Below are 6,354 nucleotides of genomic sequence, written 5' to 3' on the forward strand. Positions count from 1 at the left end.
AGCAGTGCTCCCCGCCCTTGGGAGGCTACACTGAAGGAGTCTCTTGCCCGTACCCCAGTTCACTGGTTAAATGATTAAAATGACATTGTTTAACCGGTTAATTTTTTAAAGGAGGATTTACATCCCTAGTTCCGGCACCTGTCTCACCTTAAAAACAGACCCGCGCCTTCCCTTCAGCCTGGCTCCAACGGGACAACGTCACCGGCGCATTTGGGCAGCCTCTCTCCTGTCAGAGCAGCCCCACGGCAGAGCTCGCAGAGGCCGTGGGGAGAGCCGGTCTGCCCCAAGCAGGCCAGTCCCTAGGCTTTCTGGACCTGGCAGCCTCCCGGAGCCATTACCCATCTTCTAGAGGAGGGTAGAGAGACGAGGCTAGTTCCTTCACAGGGCCTGTCTAGCCCCTGCTCGGACTGAGGCTTTGGGAAAGGACCCTTGAACCCTTCTGTGGAGGCACGTCGGGGTCTCCCGCCTCCTGCACCCCCGTAGTGGCACGAACAGACCCACCAGCCAGTAGAACAGAGGTGGTTTATTGCTTCCCCAGGATACAGCACAGCACAGATGTAATCCGGTTCCAGGGCAGGCCTAGGATGCCTCAGCCCCCCTTGAGATGGGGGAGCCTGGGCCCCTAAATCCCAGCCCCTTCCCTAGGCTGCTTCCTCCATGATACCAGACGGAAAACTCCGAACGTTCCTTCTGGCCCTGCCCCCCAGCCAGGTGCTGGTCTCCCTCCCTGGGAGGCTGAGCCTGGGTGTCAGGTTAATCCACATTTGGGAGAGTCAGTGAGAATCTCCCATCCCAGTGCGGGGGGACCCCGGGTCACAGAGCAGACAGCCCCCCACTACACCGCAGCTTCCTCTTCAGATACTTGCTGCCGTGCGCTCAGCTGAAGGGTCTCCGTTTCCAGCCAGACGCTTCCTAGGCAGGGCAGGCGGCCGGCCTCCTTCCCTCAGAAGCCAAAGACCCTCGTCCCTTTCTTCCTTAGGTCCTGAGGCGTGAGCCCAGAGCCAGACCCCTAGGCCTGCATGGAGTTTCAATGAGGCTTCACAGAGACCTAGGGTCTGTGGAGCTCAAGGCAGGATCAGAACCTTGGCCTGGGATCTGTCGTCTCCATCAGAAGAGGCTTAAAACAGCGTTTGTACAGCACCTAGCACAAAGGAGTGACAGGGCCCCTCACTCTACGTAGGTCGCTCTCTCATTGCCTGACTTGGGTGCCCACCTGTGAAAGTTTAGCTCTTCCAGCACTGCCCAGAGAAAGTGAGAGGCGCTGAAAGGAAACATGAACCACCCGACAGCCGGGCCGGGCTGGCAGCAGGGATCCCGGCTCTCTTGGACAGACTCACCCCGTTGCCTGTTGTTTTACCCATTCCCCAGCTTATGGGGCCCATCGGGCCCCCTCCTCTGGCCTGGCAAGGATGAATGCTGCTGCGCTGAACCCAGCAGAGGGCACCGCAGAGCCAGCCTCATGTAGCGACCGCGTTGCACTAAGCCTCCAGACCCAGCGCCGCAGAACAGGACGGGCGCACGCGGCAGCTGGTAACTTGTTCCTGCCTCTTTATAAAGCACCAGGCGCCGCCTGCTTTGGAAGCCAGGGGACTGGATTTCATGAACCGACGGTCCCGTCCAGTGGGGCAAATCCCAGGTTCCATGCTCATCTCACTCCAGGGAGGAAGCATTTCTAGCCATGCATGGAAAAAGTTATTGGAGTTTGAATTCGTGGGCTGCTGCACTGAACGGGTCTTGGGAGGATCCCTGGTGAAAACGGAGTGTCCAAGATCTCTCTGTACAATGCAGCATTATTTACTTATCGGCTTATTTTCCGGGTGTTTTCTTAATTGGCGTCTTTAGGGCCAGAAATTATTTCCCACCTTCTGTAATGCTCATATGCACAGAAATGCAGACAGAGAATCCAGAGCCAAATTGGATAGGCAAGTTTTGGGGTGAACATTAATCTTTAAATAGACGTGGCCTTCTCTTCACTCGTGCGCACAAGTGCCACGGTGCCTGACGTTGGGAGATGCTGGCTATCACAGGCTGTTGTGAAAGTCGTGCAAAGGGTGTGCCCATTATAGTGAAGCAAGGCCCAGATGCAGGAATCTTTACCTAGCAGGTATCTCAGTCTTGGTTATCACGGTGTGCTTCTTTACCGACTCTCCCATTGGGTTCTTAAGCGGATTTGAAGAGCAGGCCTTCTAGGCTAACACCTGAGCCTGTATGACTTGAGAGAAGGATCTGCCAGCAACGATAGTAGGCTCTTTTCTTCTTCAGCGGAGCAGCCACCAGAGGTGAACACTGATTCACTCCCTGCCACCAGAGGTTACTCATTCATAACCACACTGCTTACACCGCACAGCCTGACAAAGGGAGAGCAAGTGAGTGAAGCCCAAGCCAAGATCTGGTATCCCATAGCCAGGCGAGTCTGCACTAGCAAAGGTTTCTTGCTGTAGCTATACATCCTAGTGTAGATCTAGCTTAGGCCGGGCAGGAAGTGCTTTTGTTCGTAGGCCCTGGAGCCGGGGAGTCCATGCCCAGACCAAATCTGAGCGGCATTGTGACCCTGTGTGCCAGGTCCCCGTGCCACTCACTCAGATTTGGGGGGGTGAATGTAGGAGCCCATAGACTACAATGCCAGGGAAGGAGACAGGCTGCTCGAGGTGGCAAATCTAGCCCCTCTTTCAGGGGTGCTTTGCTGATAGCAGCTCCCCAAACGAAATGAGCCACCCCGAGTGACGGCTAGTACCCCACCCCCCTCGTCTGTCTGACATCCTGGGACTGACACTGGAACAACACTGCATACAGCCTGCAGGACTGTGCTGGGCCAGCACATGCCTGAAGTGTCCGTCTAGCCTCACTCGGCACGGAGGGAAACGCCCTCGTAACAATGAGCAGAAATCAGCACCATGGAGAGTACGAGCGCCACAGACCACTGGGGGATGCCCCCGACACAGTGTGTTCGAATGGCGTATGGCAGTGTTCCCGACGTCTGGGAAGAAAACTCTTCCCGGCCTCCCCTTACACCGCTCACTCTGTGTTCCTGTGATGGGGAAGGCGATCCCTGCACTGACAGCCGCAGCCCTACAGAGGCGTGCGGCGGGGAGGCAGCGGGGCGCCCCGGGGAAGCCGGCCGTTTGGCAGCCGGAGTGCAAAGCGGACGTGCAGCCAAGCAACCCGGGGAAGCCGGGGAGGCAAGGCACACAGCCGAAGGTGGAACTGAGGCTGCAGACGCGCCGCCTGCGGTGGGCAATAGGACCCCGAGGGACGCAGGCGGCAGCAGAGCGGCAGGGGAGGACGCACCCGGCGCGCCGGGTCAAAAGGGCGGTGGCAAGGGAAGAGAGGGGAGAGAGAGCCAGGAAGGGACGGGGACTGGCGGCGTTCTCTCCTCCCCCATAGACGGCTCCAGCGGAGCAGCAGCCGGAGGGCTCCGGCCGGAGCACCCGAGCATGCGGACCCGCCCAGGAACGGGAAGACCAGATCCAGCGACTGGGGGACTTTTACCGGGAGCGGGGTGCCACGGACACCCCACCCGAGGACCGGAGTGGGCCGAGCCCGTGTGAGGACATTCCGGCCCCAGCGACCCATGAGTGCGAGTTGGGAACGAACTCCCAGGAGGACGACAAGCCAATGGTCCGGCGATTTGCCGGAGGGGAAAAGGACTGAGGGTGTGAGAGGCAAGGGGTGAACCACCTCGCCACAGTTGCCAAAGGCCTAACCTTCTCAATGGGTGCATCTTCTGCCCTCTCCAGCCCCTCACTGTGAGGAACTCCAGTGTAGACCTTCCGAATGAACGGCCCCCTTCTTTCCTACCTCTGTTGACACAGCAGTGGGATCGCTTAGGGATCGCTTACCCATCATTGCTGGCATCTGTTGAAATAAAAGGGGAAGCTGACACCTCAGAACTGTTGGTTCAGGCTCTCTGCAAACCCAGGGATGTCTCTCAAATGGGTAACACTCAGGTCACAGTTTCAAGGTGTTTCTTTCCGGCCAGGGCTGACATTGGCTTGAGTTTTTGAATAATTGAGGCCGGGGGTAAGTGAGGTGCTGCTCGGGTAATCTGCCACCGCCCACGATGGGACACGTTCCACACTCGGCGAAAGATGAAGAAGTCGCAGTTACGGCCCAATGCCGGTTTTGGCCGCATCACATGTCCTTTCTGGAGCGAGGAGAGCTGGGTCTGGAAAGGAATATCAATGGCATCCTCTGCGAGTCATCCAACTCCCGAACAACAGGTTTGGGATCCGCCGCTGTGATCAGTTGAGTGTTAGCACCGATTTCCCTAAAGTCAGTGGGATTACGCTGGGTGAGCCTCAGCTGAGAAGTAGGTCTGATAGCATGAGACAGCCACCATTCCATGTACGGCAGTTCATTAATCTGATGTATCTGTGAGGTAAATACAGTGCAGGTGCTTGGGGGTGGAGGGCTGGGTATCAGCCATTGTGGATTACTAGCCAATTAGCCAGTCATAAGACGGGATTTTCAGGTCTCTCCTCCACGTCGGTCTCTCCTGAGCCTCCGGTCTCTCGCTCTCTCTCTTTCCTCCTCCTCCTGCCTCCCCCTTCCTCTCTCTCTCTCAGCTCTCCTCTGCCTCCTGCCTCTCTCTCTCTCAGCTCTCCTCTGCCTCCTGCCTCTCTCTCTCTCAGCTCTCCTCTGCCTCCTGCCCCTCTCTCTCTCAGCTCTCCTCCGCCTCCTGCCTCTCTCTCTCTCAGCTCTCCTCCGCCTCCTGCCTCTCTCTCTCTCAGCTCTCCTCCGCCTCCTGCCTCTCTCTCTCTCAGCTCTCCTCTGCCTCCTGCCTCTCTCTCTCTCAGCTCTCCTCTGCCTCCTGCCTCTCTCTCTCTCAGCTCTCCTCCGCCTCCTGCCTCTCTCTCTCTCAGCTCTCCTCTGCCTCCTGCCTCTCTCTCTCTCAGCTCTCCTCCGCCCCCTTCCTCTCTCTCTCTCAGCTCTCCTCCGCCTCCTGCCTCTCTCTCTCTCAGCTCTCCTCTGCCTCCTGCCTCTCTCTCTCTCAGCTCTCCTCCGCCTCCTGCCCCTCTCTCTCTCAGCTCTCCTCTGCCTCCTGCCCCTCTCTCTCTCAGCTCTCCTCTGCCTCCTGCCTCTCTCTCTCTCAGCTCTCCTCCGCCTCCTGCCCCTCTCTCTCTCAGCTCTCCTCTGCCTCCTGCCCCTCTCTCTCTCAGCTCTCCTCTGCCTCCTGCCTCTCTCTCTCTCAGCTCTCCTCCGCCTCCTGCCTCTCTCTCTCTCAGCTCTCCTCCGCCTCCTGCCTCTCTCTCTCTCAGCTCTCCTCCGCCCCCTTCCTCTCTCTCTCTCAGCTCTCCTCCGCCTCCTGCCTCTCTCTCTCTCAGCTCTCCTCCGCCTCCTGCCTCTCTCTCTCTCAGCTCTCCTCCGCCTCCTGCCTCTCTCTCTCTCAGCTCTCCTCCGCCTCCTGCCTCTCTCTCTCTCAGCTCTCCTCTGCCTCCTGCCTCTCTCTCTCTCAGCTCTCCTCCGCCTCCTGCCTCTCTCTCTCTCAGCTCTCCTCCGCCTCCTGCCTCTCTCTCTCTCAGCTCTCCTCCGCCTCCTGCCTCTCTCTCTCTCAGCTCTCCTCTGCCTCCTGCCCCTCTCTCTCTCAGCTCTCCTCTGCCTCCTGCCTCTCTCTCTCTCAGCTCTCCTCTGCCTCCTGCCCCTCTCTCTCTCAGCTCTCCTCTGCCTCCTGCCTCTCTCTCTCTCAGCTCTCCTCTGCCTCCTGCCTCTCTCTCTCTCAGCTCTCCTCCTCCTCCTGCCTCTCTCTCTCTCAGCTCTCCTCTGCCTCCTGCCTCTCTCTCTCTCAGCTCTCCTCCGCCTCCTGCCTCTCTCTCTCTCAGCTCTCCTCTGCCTCCTGCCTCTCTCTCTCTCAGCTCTCCTCCGCCCCCTTCCTCTCTCTCTCTCAGCTCTCCTCTGCCTCCTGCCCCTCTCTCTCTCAGCTCTCCTCTGCCTCCTGCCTCTCTCTCTCTCAGCTCTCCTCTGCCTCCTGCCTCTCTCTCTCTCAGCTCTCCTCCTCCTCCTGCCTCTCACTCGGGGGACCGTGGAGACCAAACAGCCGTTTTGGCTCCGCGCTCCCTGTGCTGCATGGGGAGCATGGAGCCCAAACGGTCGCTTGCACCACTTGCTCCCACGCGGCGGCCCGGCTGAGTGGTGCAAAGTCAGCCGAGCGCCACGGCAGGAGGCGAAGGGGGGCGGGGCGGTGACATGCGGTGTAACAGCGGCTCCAGGCCCCGCCCCCTAGCAGTGAACAGCACCGCCCCTCCCCCCTTCGCCTCCCGCGGTGGCGCTCGGCTGACTTCTGCGCCGCTCAGCCGGAGGAAGCGGCACAAGCGCGGGGGTGCTGCATGGAGAGCGCGGGGCCCAAACGGCCGCTTG

This window comes from Pelodiscus sinensis, chromosome 13 (genome assembly GCF_052426305.1).
Source record: "Pelodiscus sinensis isolate ZL-2025 chromosome 13, ASM5242630v1, whole genome shotgun sequence".
In the NCBI taxonomy this organism is placed as follows: Eukaryota; Metazoa; Chordata; order Testudines; family Trionychidae; genus Pelodiscus; species Pelodiscus sinensis.